Source organism: Metopolophium dirhodum, chromosome 2 (genome assembly GCF_019925205.1).
Source record: "Metopolophium dirhodum isolate CAU chromosome 2, ASM1992520v1, whole genome shotgun sequence".
Lineage (NCBI taxonomy): Eukaryota > Metazoa > Arthropoda > Insecta > Hemiptera > Aphididae > Metopolophium > Metopolophium dirhodum.
The window spans coordinates 34,442,622-34,455,159 of NC_083561.1; the positions used below are offsets into that span (position 1 = coordinate 34,442,622).

A 12,538-nucleotide genomic window follows, 5' to 3' on the forward strand; every position below is an offset into this window, starting at 1 on the left:
GCTAAAACAATCCAAACACAAGTTTACGATGACGAACCAACGAATTTCATCATTGTATAGACGTACTCAAAAAACACTACTAATATCGCTGTATGATATAATAGCTTCTTAACTGTCCAACTATTATCACGTGTTCCTGCAGACTGTTACACCAATTATTACAGTACATAGGACATGAGTAGGTATGTTCTTTAATATTTATAATATCATCCCACCCCTATTACTACTAGCTTAATCCCATTTAAATTTGAGTTTGTAAACATTATAGGAGTTATAAAATATAACAAAAATACAACTTAGTATACGTTTGCACAGTCTCGGCTGGACGATGTGAAAACACGTTTTTTGCATAGGTATTTTGTTGTGCCATAATAAATTATGTTATTAAACGCGCCCAACTCCGTTGCACTGTTACCGATCTCGATAATTTGTTTAACGTGGAAGTCATATTTATATTTTAATCTCTACATCACGACGTCAGGTTAGATAGGTTGGTAACTTAAGGGTACATTTTTAAGCTTTTTGACCAAACGAATAATTTTCCATCCCCATTTATATAAAAAAAAAAATAACATAAAATAAATATAAGACAATCTACGCAAATACGGTCTAAATTTTTTAGGAGCCAAACAATTGTTTTAATAATAATTTTTAAATCTTAACAAATTTTAGATTCTGAGTGGAGCGTTATTTATTTTATTATGATGTTTGTTTAATTTTTTTTTGTGTCATCACCTTTGGCGCATTAAAAAAACGTACATTTTTTTTACATTAACATCTTTTCCCCCCAAGCTAGAGGGTATCCACACTGGTGGGCCTCCCTCCTCACGCCATTCATGTTGTTGTTTCTTATTATATTATCAAATTTACTTATTGTATGTATATAAATATTACAGATTGTAAATATTCTATTCTATCTAATAAAATAAAAATAAAAAATAAAAAAATAAAAACATCTTTTCTGGCAGGAAAGTGAATCTTGTTGGTACTTTGGGAGGTCGAAAGTAAAAAAGTCTGGCCAGTTCCTATAAAGATAATATTGACTCAAATTACATGTTATAATATTGCAGTATCTATTTGAAACACTAAAAATGGTTTGAAGAACATTTTATTACGTACAATGAATAGAATAATCTTTTTCGGGCAAATTTCGGTCTAGGATCTAATCTACACGGCTGAACATATTCAAACAAGCATCGTTTGAAAGCCTAGAACCTTCGAAGATTCTAATTTAAAAACACTAGATCGAATAAATATAATCCTAATAATTATTTATCTACATAATCAAAAGTATTCATCAGTTACCTAAAACCAGAGAGGCGAAAAATCAATTAACATTGTCCAAAAATAATGTTACTGATAACAACACAACGGGTTGTTTGCGTTTAAACGAATTCGTACAAATTGCAATGTGTTTGGACGACCTTTTTAATATCATGTGTACGTTTCGGAAATATTTTATCATTCATCCAATAATTTTGACAGACTTTTGGACTGTCCATGAATTCCGTGGGTAAACAAAAAGATCTGTTTTTAAGTGGTTAGATGATTCACTAAAAATATAATTTTCAATCTTTTATTTCGTTTTGTAGTAAAAATGTTTTCAATTTTAACATCCATAGTCTGTATACTATATTATACGCTATAAACTGATAACAAACTCTAACACAATAACGTTACCAATGTTTGAGAAAAACTGACATATGTGTGCCATAATTATTAAGTTTGGGTTGATAGAATAATATAAGTACAATATAATATGTTTTGACCTTTTATATTTGATGGTTTTTTTGTTCTGCATTTAATAAGTGAGTTTTCAAATACTTTTTGTAGTATTTCTACCATGTTTTTAAAAACTATTATTCGACATAAAGCCAATGGAATATAATATTTAGTCTCCGATCAATTGCACCACATAGGTATATTATATCCCGGTATCGTAGTATTGGTTCTCTCGGTATAGATAATTTACCTTCAGCTGTTTTCCAAAAAAACTGTGGAGGATTTTGTAAAATTTTATATTGAATACTAGAATAAATTTTATTTCTGATCATTAAAATCAAAATGGCAATATAAACCATACTGATAAAATCGCGCACTATGAGACAATTATCGAAATTATAAAGTAAAATAAATAATACGATCAAAATTAACTGTCAAGGTGGTAATTTTTTTTGGTAAGGTCAAGTACATAATATTAATCTTAAAATAGGTACATCACAAAAAATAAAAAAAAATATCAATGTTAAATATCATTGAAATGTTGTAGGTAAGTAAGTTTTTACAATAACCACATCATCAAAAAATTTATAGATTCAGTTTTTTTAATTATAAATCCATTGCTTGATGTAGAGCTATATATTAACAATTGTCTGAATACTAGTTTAAAAAACATAACAATACCTTTTATTAAATTGTATATCATTTAAAACATTGAATCTTTGTCATACTTCAAAATATCATATTATAAAATTAATAATAAATTAAGCTGTTGACGGTAAATGTATGGTATGATTTTTCGTTGATATTTAGCATTGACACGTTTTTCCTGGCTTAATAGCTTTAACCTTTCTTTAGAGTTTTTTTAAATTCCGAGAAGAACGAAAGAATGTATTGAGTTTACAATGTGTGTTTTTTTCTATCCGTCATCAAAATTTTAGATAGTAAAAAAATTCTGATATTTGAGATCAGCATCTTTTCTGATAGAAAAGTTAATCTAGTTGGTACTTTTGGGTGGGGGTAAATTTTGAAAAATCGATTTTATTTTTATGGTGCAACTCAAAAACTAACAACAGTAGACCTTTGGAGTTTTCACCAATTATTTAAATTAATATTTTCAATGAATGATAATATTTTCAAACTACCTATTTTAACTTTTTTTGAGCTATTTATAGCCATGAGAGAATTTTTGAAATTTGTAAATTATTTTTCAGTTAGAAATTCATAAGAGTTTTTCTTTTCATATCCAATATAAAAATGTTTAATAGAAGGTTTCCAACAAGTTTTACTACCTCCATCAAAAAAAAAATATTTAGCAGAAAGTTATTCTATTTATAGCTATGAGATATTTTCGATATTTTCGATATTTATTAATTTTTTTTTGAACTTATTAAATTTGATTATATATACAAGCTGACACAACGTTCTCCACTCCGAACCGTTTTACTGTTTAAGTAAAAATTTACTGTTTTATTTTCATTATTTTTATTGCTTATATTAACTAAATAAATCACATTCAAAGTTAATAATAATTATAAATAAACAAAATAAGATAATTAGATTCTGGGCTGAGCGATGAATGTATTGATTTTACAATGATGTGTGTGTATTTTTTTTTGTGTGTGTCTGTCATCGTCACCCTTTAAGGGTGACTATTAGGTACTATGTTCATACTTTATTCATTATTATAGGTATTATAGGTATATTAAAGATTATCATATGGATTATTATTATATTTGAGATAATCGAATTTAAATATACAATGTAAATGGTTAATTTGGCATATGTTAAATTAACACATTATGTGTGTAACACAAAAAATATCTTTCATCCAAATTTACAGTTTTAATGCTTATTACTAACTGTAATAGTTATAATTTTATTTAGGGTGGTATTATATATAAATACACAAGTTCACGTACCTATACATTACGCATTAGTGTTTACCAAAATAGATCATTGTAGTAGGCACACAATGTTCCGATGGTACGACATGTACATTTTAAGCACCTAATGAAAAAAACAATCCCAATTATTTCCTCGATAAATTACTCAATACAGTTGTAGGTAAGGTATATCTTAAAATTTGATTACATTTTAGTGACAACAACGATATTATAATAATATTTATGTGCCAAGGATTTTGAGTGCAAGTAGGTACGATATTGCACTCTCATCAAAATAACATCAATTAGGTACGTTAACATCTAAAGATTTAATCGTCTGACAGTCACACGTATATAAGTGTTACAATATTGACTCGAACAATGATAATTAATTATTCAATCGAATCAATAATAAATTGTTATATTATATAAAATAAACATTATTTTTCTAAGACATTAGGTACCTACTATCGAATAACATCGATTTGTAAATTTTACATGCAGTGTGTGGCCATATATTAAACTCTGTGGATAGACCTATATACGGTTCCATTTTTTACGTAATTTATATAGTTACCAACTTATCATACTTAGATGGACATACCTGCAATTGGATCACTGAGCACATCGTTGCAATACTATCCGTCACATTCGAGCAGGTAGGCACAGTTTTTAAGTAAAATGTTGCCATTGCAGTTGCAGCGTTTTATTAGGGTTGATTTCAATAGTTTTTTTATTAGTACTCAACTCGATTATTGAGTTAGGTACCTCACTAAACGACGACAATGCGTTGTTTAACATTTTTTACAAGCTGGTTGATGGGTAAACGAATATAATAATATGTTCCATGTGTGTAGCCGATAAAATAGGGTTGCTAAAACATGTTTCATAGAAGACTATTTGTACAAAATCTTAATCTTGTACGTCTCAAGTGTATTATAGTACAAATAGGTACACCAGCATACAATTTATTAATATTAGATGGTTACCCACTTGTTGCAGGTTTACCGGAGGTACTTGAATTGAAGATAATATGTGAATAGCTATTGAATTCATCGAGTTCTATAACAGTATGTCAGTATGTAAGGATTATTTTTGTTCAAGAACTTTGTTAAGCTATTTCGATATACACAATTCACAACCAAACCGTAAGTTACTTTTATTTCATTCAACATATTTGTTTTTGAACTAGTTGTGATATTATACGCATCCATCAAAATCGACACCAACATTGCAGTTTAAACAGACAAATGCGAAATTAGACGAGCCCGACTGGTTTGAATAATTCATTTACAATCAATTATGTGTTGACTGTTAACGAATTCAATCTAATTAAAAGTATCTTTTACTAGGTCAAAACTTTTCACCAACAGTGGTGCGTTTAGCTTGGTTATCGTGAATTGTAAGTATAACTAAAAAAAAATATTTAATTAATGACTTATATTCTTATAATTTTAACACGTAGGTACAATCATTGTTCATTGTGAGTTCAATATATTATACAGGTATATTTAATATTATTCTATATTATTATCATGTATCATTATGACTTTAATACCAGTATAAAATATTAAAGGTTAAAAAATTCCCAGACTTTTCAAAATAATCTGAAAAAACTGAAATAAAATTAAGGTTATCGATTTTGTTTTTTTGTTGAAAATCAAAAATAAATAACCGTAAGTACTTATTTTCAATAAAAATTGTTTAGGTGTTAGAATTCAAACATTTCCTACATTTTTTTGTAAATGTCTATAGTTTTTAATAGGCTTTTTTTTAGTTTTAATAATATGAACATAATCAAAACAATAATTAAATTATAAATAAAAAAAGGTGGATAAGTGGATGTCGCTCTGCTGTACGGTAGGTTACAAGTGGGTCACTGTAATGGATGGTGTTAAATTTGAATTCAATGATATAATATCATTGTATAAGAAAAACGATTCTGAGCGAAAACGGTCAGTCAGCCTATGATTTTACCAAGTATATTTGATGATATTATTGTGAATAAAGTAATTTATATATAACCTATTTACGTGGAGCCTTGTTTTAAATTTTCAATCCTTAGCCATAAAAGTTAAAAATTTATAAATTTATAAATTTATAAATTTTTAACTACAAAATAATTAATAAATTATAAATTTGATAAATGTTGTCAAAATTTGAACTTTAAATGCTTATAAAAAAAAATTGTGCCTATGTATTTTTAATATTTTTCAACTGCTATTAGAACGATATATCAGGAGCCTTATATTAAATTTTCACGCTTTTTTACCCAACAAATAAAAATTTATTGATATTTATAGAAAAAAAACTAAAAAAATTGAAAACTGACAATGTCCGTAAACAGCTCAAAAAGAGTCAAAATATTTTCAACATTTTATGGTGTATAGAAAATGCTAATATAAACATTCAGTGAAATTTTCAAGTATCTACAGTCATTCGTTTTTTAATTACAATAAAATAAGAAAATTGTTACATGAGAAATCGAGTAAATATCAAATGTTGTAAAAATATAAATTTCAGACGCTCATAAAAATTTAATTTAAGTTTCTTCTAGACATTTTTTTTTTGATAAAGGTAGACAAACTTATGAGTAATCTTATATTACATTTTCAAATCTTAGATTTAAAAAGTAAAATTTTTATGAATTCTCATCAAAATAATTTGGTATTTTTCGTGATTATTCCGTATTTTGTCAAAATTTGAACTTTAAATGCTTATAATTAAAAACTGTGACTAAGGATTTTTAATTTTTTTCATCTGCCTTTAAAACAATAACCTAGGAGCCTTCTATTAAATTTTCAAGCTTTTTTACTCAACAGATAAAATTTTATTGATAATTATAGAAAAAAAAACTAAAAAAATTGAAAACTGACAATGGCCATAAACAGCTCAAAAAGAGTCAAAATATTTTATTGTTATCGTGTATAGAAAATGCTAATATAAACATTCAGTCAAAATTTCATGTCCCTACGGTCATTTGTTTTAGAGTTACACCAAAAACCAAAATCGATTTTCTCGAAAACAGATTTTGCGTAAAAATTCCCTTTTTTCCTTAATTTTTCTTTTGTTTTTCACGTCGCTTGTGAAAACTACTGGGAAATTTTTACTTTTGACCCCCCAAAGTACCAACTAGATTCACTTTCCTATCAGAAAAGTTACTATTGAAGAAAATCCAAGCACTTTTACTGTCCTAAAAGGTGATGACAGACACAAAAATAAAAAAAAAAATAAAAAAAAACACACATCATTGTAGAATCAATACATCCATTGCTTTGCTCAGAATCTAAAATGTACAGAGACATTTATGAAAATCTGAGATCTATTACATCAATTGTATTTAACATGTCCTAAGTACATTATACTATTTTTGTACTTATACTTTCTACACAATGTACACATACATCAAGGTAGTGACCTGCAATCCCGAAATCCCCGTGTATAGTCACTGTGCTAAGTTCCATTTGTTTCTATATAGGTACGTGCTGTAACCGTCTCTTAGACATGGCACAATATCGACAACCATGGTATTTGGTTTATACCGAGGCAACAATTAATAGTGGACGTTGACAGACAAACTATACTCGTGGAACTCGGGCACACTTCATAGACCATAGTACCTACGGTAATGTAATCTATGTAAACGTCCGAAAAGAAGTAATGATTGTAATAAATTGTGATTTATGACTGCATTGTAATTACTGTAGATTATGTAACTTGTCAAAATACAAATGACGAATTAATGTCGATGGCAAATGTTTATATTATTATTGAGAAGAGTCACGACTATTGGTGTCTATGGATCGAATAATTTAAAAAACAAACTGAGCACTTTCTACATAACGAGAGTTGACACAATACTATAGAAGGACAATTATTATTTATTATTACAAGCGATTTTGTTATTTTTGTATTACTTCGCGAGACTCGTCCCCGTGTTCCAATAAAAAAGTAAAAGATCATAAAAAAAAAAATTAACTTGAGTTTGTAAAAGCATTCACAAAGGCTTGTTAACTATCTAAATGAGTCGACGTTAAGAACGTCATAAGTTATAATTTAATAGTTAACAAACAATATTATATTCAACTCTAAAGGTTTAAAGTTCAATAATAGGGAGAAAAATATCAGTTAACTTCACCCATCCAAAAATAAAAATAATGTTTTCATCTACCTCTAGCGCTTTGGATAATCAGACGTTTCTGTAAATTAATTATTAAATCGAGAAATATTTGATATAATGAACATAAATGGTATGTTTATTTTAATTTTCAAAATCAATGTAAACAGCTTGATAAAACGTAAGTGTATAATATATATATATATTATATTTATGTATTATTATTAATAGATACCTATAATAGAATGTGTAAGCCAAACTTTAACTCGTAAATCGTAATAAGCTGAATTGTTAGGTACATAATTATTTTACAGTTAATTCATGTATATTGTAATATTTATAATATGTAGTATTTTATATAGGTACTTATTATATTTTCAATTATCGTATACATATACGTACAATAAAATACAAATTATATCGACTCATTGGTATAGTAGGGTACACTTATGTGATATATATTATACAAGTGCTCGTGTAAATAGATAATGGTTAAACTTGTTGGTACCTACTACCTACCTACGGTAAAATAGTTCATTGTCTTGGTCGAATTAAATTATGTAGGACGTCATGACGACATGTAGGTATATTATTATGATATTCAGCGATAAAACGCACAATCTTTGTGTGTATTGTGTAAGTTAGTTATTATAAGGTAGCTAACACTTGTGATATTATGTTGATATGCATATTTACCAGCCGCAGTGCGTCCTTTTGGGCCACCACGTGTAAATGAATTAGGTTTACTGTGATGTATAATTTACCAAACCATTTTATAGAATAAAATTGCGTCACTAAAGTGAACAATATTATTATCACAACAATACCGGTTATTAGAATTATTAAGTTGTTACACAAACGACAGTCATGATATAGTTTATTTTTAGACTCCCGAAACAATCGTGATTTTACTCAATAATAATATATTCATCTGAAAAATGAATTGTAAAAATGGAATACGTAGATTTAAAGTAAAAATGAATCTTTCATGAATTGATGATGTAGTAGAGGTTATTCGTATATTTACCAATCCACCATTCTACTTCAGTGAATTTATTATGATTTATTACTTTTATATACGATCAAGAACAAAAAACAAATGAAATTATATAGGTTCAAAAATAGAATATACATGGAGAATGGTGATTCATAAAACCGGGTCATCCCTCTTTTCATACTTCAATATTTAATTTATTCAAAATACGATTTTTTGAATTTTTGAGTTAAAATACTTATACGAGGACGTCGTTCCCGCGTGTCTTGTCTCTACCTATATTATTATTTTTAAGTAAATTATGATCATTTTAAAATGTACAGTTTCAAAAAGATCATAACTTATATTTTATAAATAATAATATCAATATAAGTCTACGTCGTGCCCTAGATAATAATCTTACCTTTATATTTTATAATTGATCAATTCACTCTTATATCAAAATCAACAGCACGCACTATTGAAAATGGCGAAACGACAATTTGCTATGTCGTACTTGTGTAAGAAACGGAGACAACACGTGTGGGTAGTGGGTACAATGTGAGTGTACCACGTCCTCTTAAGACAATATTTTTGAATATCTAGATTTTTATAGGTACCGTTCAAGCAATATACTGTGGCGATTCAAACTCCTTTTTTTCAAATGAGAACCGACATTTCATATCTTATAGGGAATATGGTTCTTAGTATATATCATATATGTATTACATAATGTAATATTAAGGTGGTAAGGTATATGTATTATGTATATATTATACATATACTAAGGTATACCAATCGGTATATTTAATATATTAATTATTATATTAATATTAATTAATTATAACATTATTACTGTTAAAACAGTGGATGATACCTAAGCATGCTTGGTGAATCTCTTTGTATTATAATTTACTAAAATACGATTGGATGAATTTAATTGAATAACATTTCTGCAAACTCAAATTCAATGTATAGATTGTAAATCAAAACAGTTTTACTAACAGTTTAACATAGGTGTATACATTTTAGCATTTAATTAGTTTTAACTTTTTGTCATACACTCACACAAGTTTCAATAAACACGTGTATTTTTTTAATATGTACATTGTACATTATATTTGTCAAAGTCAATAACTGAATAACAGTATAGTATGTGTACATATTTTAGTATACTATGTATTATATAGGTACCTACTACCTACATGAATATATTATGGTATAATGTGATTATTATGGCATAGTTTCAAATTATGATACCATGTAATAAAAACGTAAAAATTACACATTATAACACGCCCAATACCACAGATTATATTATATGGTTACGATATATTTTGTGTAGGTATTATTTTCCCGTTTCTACTATTTTAATTTTAAAGCCCAAATAGGTATAATATAAACTAATAAAAATTAGTGAAATACCTAAATTGTATGCAAAAAGAGAATAACGAATAACTGAAAATGCATTAATAATAGTAGGTAGGTAAGTATATTAATAAAAATACTATTTACTATATTGGTAAAATTCTTTTTTAATTTCCACGATTATATATTTCATGAACCCTGTGTTGTAACTAGTTTATTTTAAATTTTAAGCATCGAATGGTTTTTTATCAATAAGATTTCAACTAGTTTTACGTGAAGTGGATTTGTATTCTAAGTTAACTAGGCGTAACTCGTTTTTGTTACCTATTGTAACTTTGAATACAAATTGTATGTGATGTATCTAAACGTTTTAAATTAATTATAATCGACTAATACACTAATACCGCATTCAATAAATATTGGCCAAAACGTTTACATTTTTTAAGTAAACATCCCGCTTGCCACTTGCCAGGACACAATGCCATACTATCATTTTCAAAGGAAAAAAATTAAATAATTTTTGTTAATACATATATAATATTCTTATGTCCATTATCAATTTAATATTCTATACCACTTTTTTTTTTCAAATGATAACCATCCTTATTTATTGAAAATTGTTATGCAGCTTAATTTTAATGCCGATGTATATAGATACCAATAAATCGAAATTCAAATGAATGGTTTTTGAATATTATTGAGCGTTATGTAAGTGCTAAGGATAATAGTCCATGGTAATAGTCAATAGTCATAATAATAATATGATTGTTATGAATGTTATGATGATTTGACAATAATAGTAATTAGTGAATATCGAATAATTTTTAAACATTTTCTAATTAATACTAGCTTGTATTGGCCTAGGATACCTAATTCTTACTTACATTTTATAATTAATGTAAAACCACGATGAAAAATTATTATCCTTACCTACTACATTCAATTGAAAACTCCATAAATTACTTATTTGAATTTCGATTTCGATATGCATCAACATTAAAAATATTTTTAACCGATTATTATAAAAAATGGGAGTTTCAGGAGCTCCATTTGGGTGGGGACAGGATGTGTCTCGCATACCCTGAAATTTTTTTATCTACAATTGACCAGGCGTCATTGATACAGGATTTGAATCCGGTGGTGATATGATTACTTATGCACCTATATTTTGCTAAATTTTAATCATGCTAAATTTGAATTCAAGGATAACCTACAAACAAAGTAGTTTAAACATAGTTTTATAACTCGTTAAGTTAAAAGTTAACTTTGAAAAATGTAACTTAACTTAGGTTAAAGTTAAAATTTGCTGATTTGCAAAAATAAAAAATTCCAGACACATAATATGGTTTGTTTGTATTTACGCTCAAGAAAATTACTGGGGAAGTTTAAAATAATACATCAAAGTAAAAACCCATTCGAATATTTTTATTATTATTCGGACAAAAATTAACTTAATTTAGATACTTTTAAAATAAAATTAACTTGAAGATAACACGTTAATCTTGAAACAAAGTAACTTCTTAAGTTAAAAGTTAATTTGAAAAAAATTAACGAGTTAATTAACGTTTTGGCTTAATTTTAACTTTTAACGATAGTTAATGCCCAGCCTTGTTGATACCATGGCCTTACCGCCTTGGCCTTCAGTTTGCCAATCTTTAATTGTGCATAATATTATAACATGGTGTTATCCGATTTGATAATATTTATAAATTGATATCAGTATCACTTTATCCACCGGCGTGTAATTAACTTGTATTTTCCCATTTGTTTGATATCCTAATTTCAAATATAGGTATAACTATGTATTAATCAAATGTATGCGTTCAAACATTTAAAAATAATAAAAGCTGACTGACATAAGGTACCTGATTTATCCTGTATTTCTGTAAATACATTTTATTGATAACATTAGTAAATAGTAATTAGTATTATCTCTGCTTGATGACTGATGATTTAACTAATATGTTTTTGTTGTATGAGATATTTTATTTATTTTTTTTATTTGTATTTGTATAGCTCTCAAATTTTTTTAACTCTTGCAGTCATCAAAAGACAGCAGTAAGTTGGTATATCGTGGTTAGAAAAAAAATAAAAAGTTCGTACATTATTGCAATATTTAAATGACACTAGTGCCTATCAGAATGCCCCCGAAAATTACTGCAAATGTAAAACAACTATTCATTCAATCAATTTGATAACAAAATATTTAATCGGATTCACATGTTCGTGAGACGAACATACAATATATATAACTTGCTTTGACCTCGTCTCTCTCGTATTATGACGAATGACGACGTGTTCAGATAACAATATTAAACTATCACAATTATTACATAAATACCATAACGCAAAATTAAAATTAAAACATTACGATTACGATAATAATTTAAAAAAGAAAATATACCAAATTAGGTACAATTTCACTATATTATAATATTTATCTTATGTTGAATATTTTCAAAAACCATTTTATAT

The 12,538-nt window shown here is 27.1% G+C and overlaps 1 protein-coding gene and 1 long non-coding RNA gene across 3 annotated transcripts in view; one reads left to right on the top strand and one right to left on the bottom strand.

Annotated features, from left to right (window-relative positions):
* Positions 1 to 12,538, bottom strand: part of LOC132938690 (sodium-independent sulfate anion transporter-like) — a 51,985-nt gene that overhangs the window by 14,039 nt on the left and 25,408 nt on the right. The window lies entirely within an intron of this gene.
* On the top strand, positions 115 to 7,887 carry LOC132939747 (uncharacterized). Of its 2 annotated transcripts, XR_009664004.1 has the most exons (5): positions 115 to 182; positions 4,608 to 4,880; positions 4,958 to 5,007; positions 7,084 to 7,230; positions 7,313 to 7,887. It is a non-coding gene; the product is annotated as an uncharacterized LOC132939747 (long non-coding RNA). The 2 variants fall into 2 exon arrangements; XR_009664003.1 differs by having other exon boundaries at positions 7,084 to 7,887.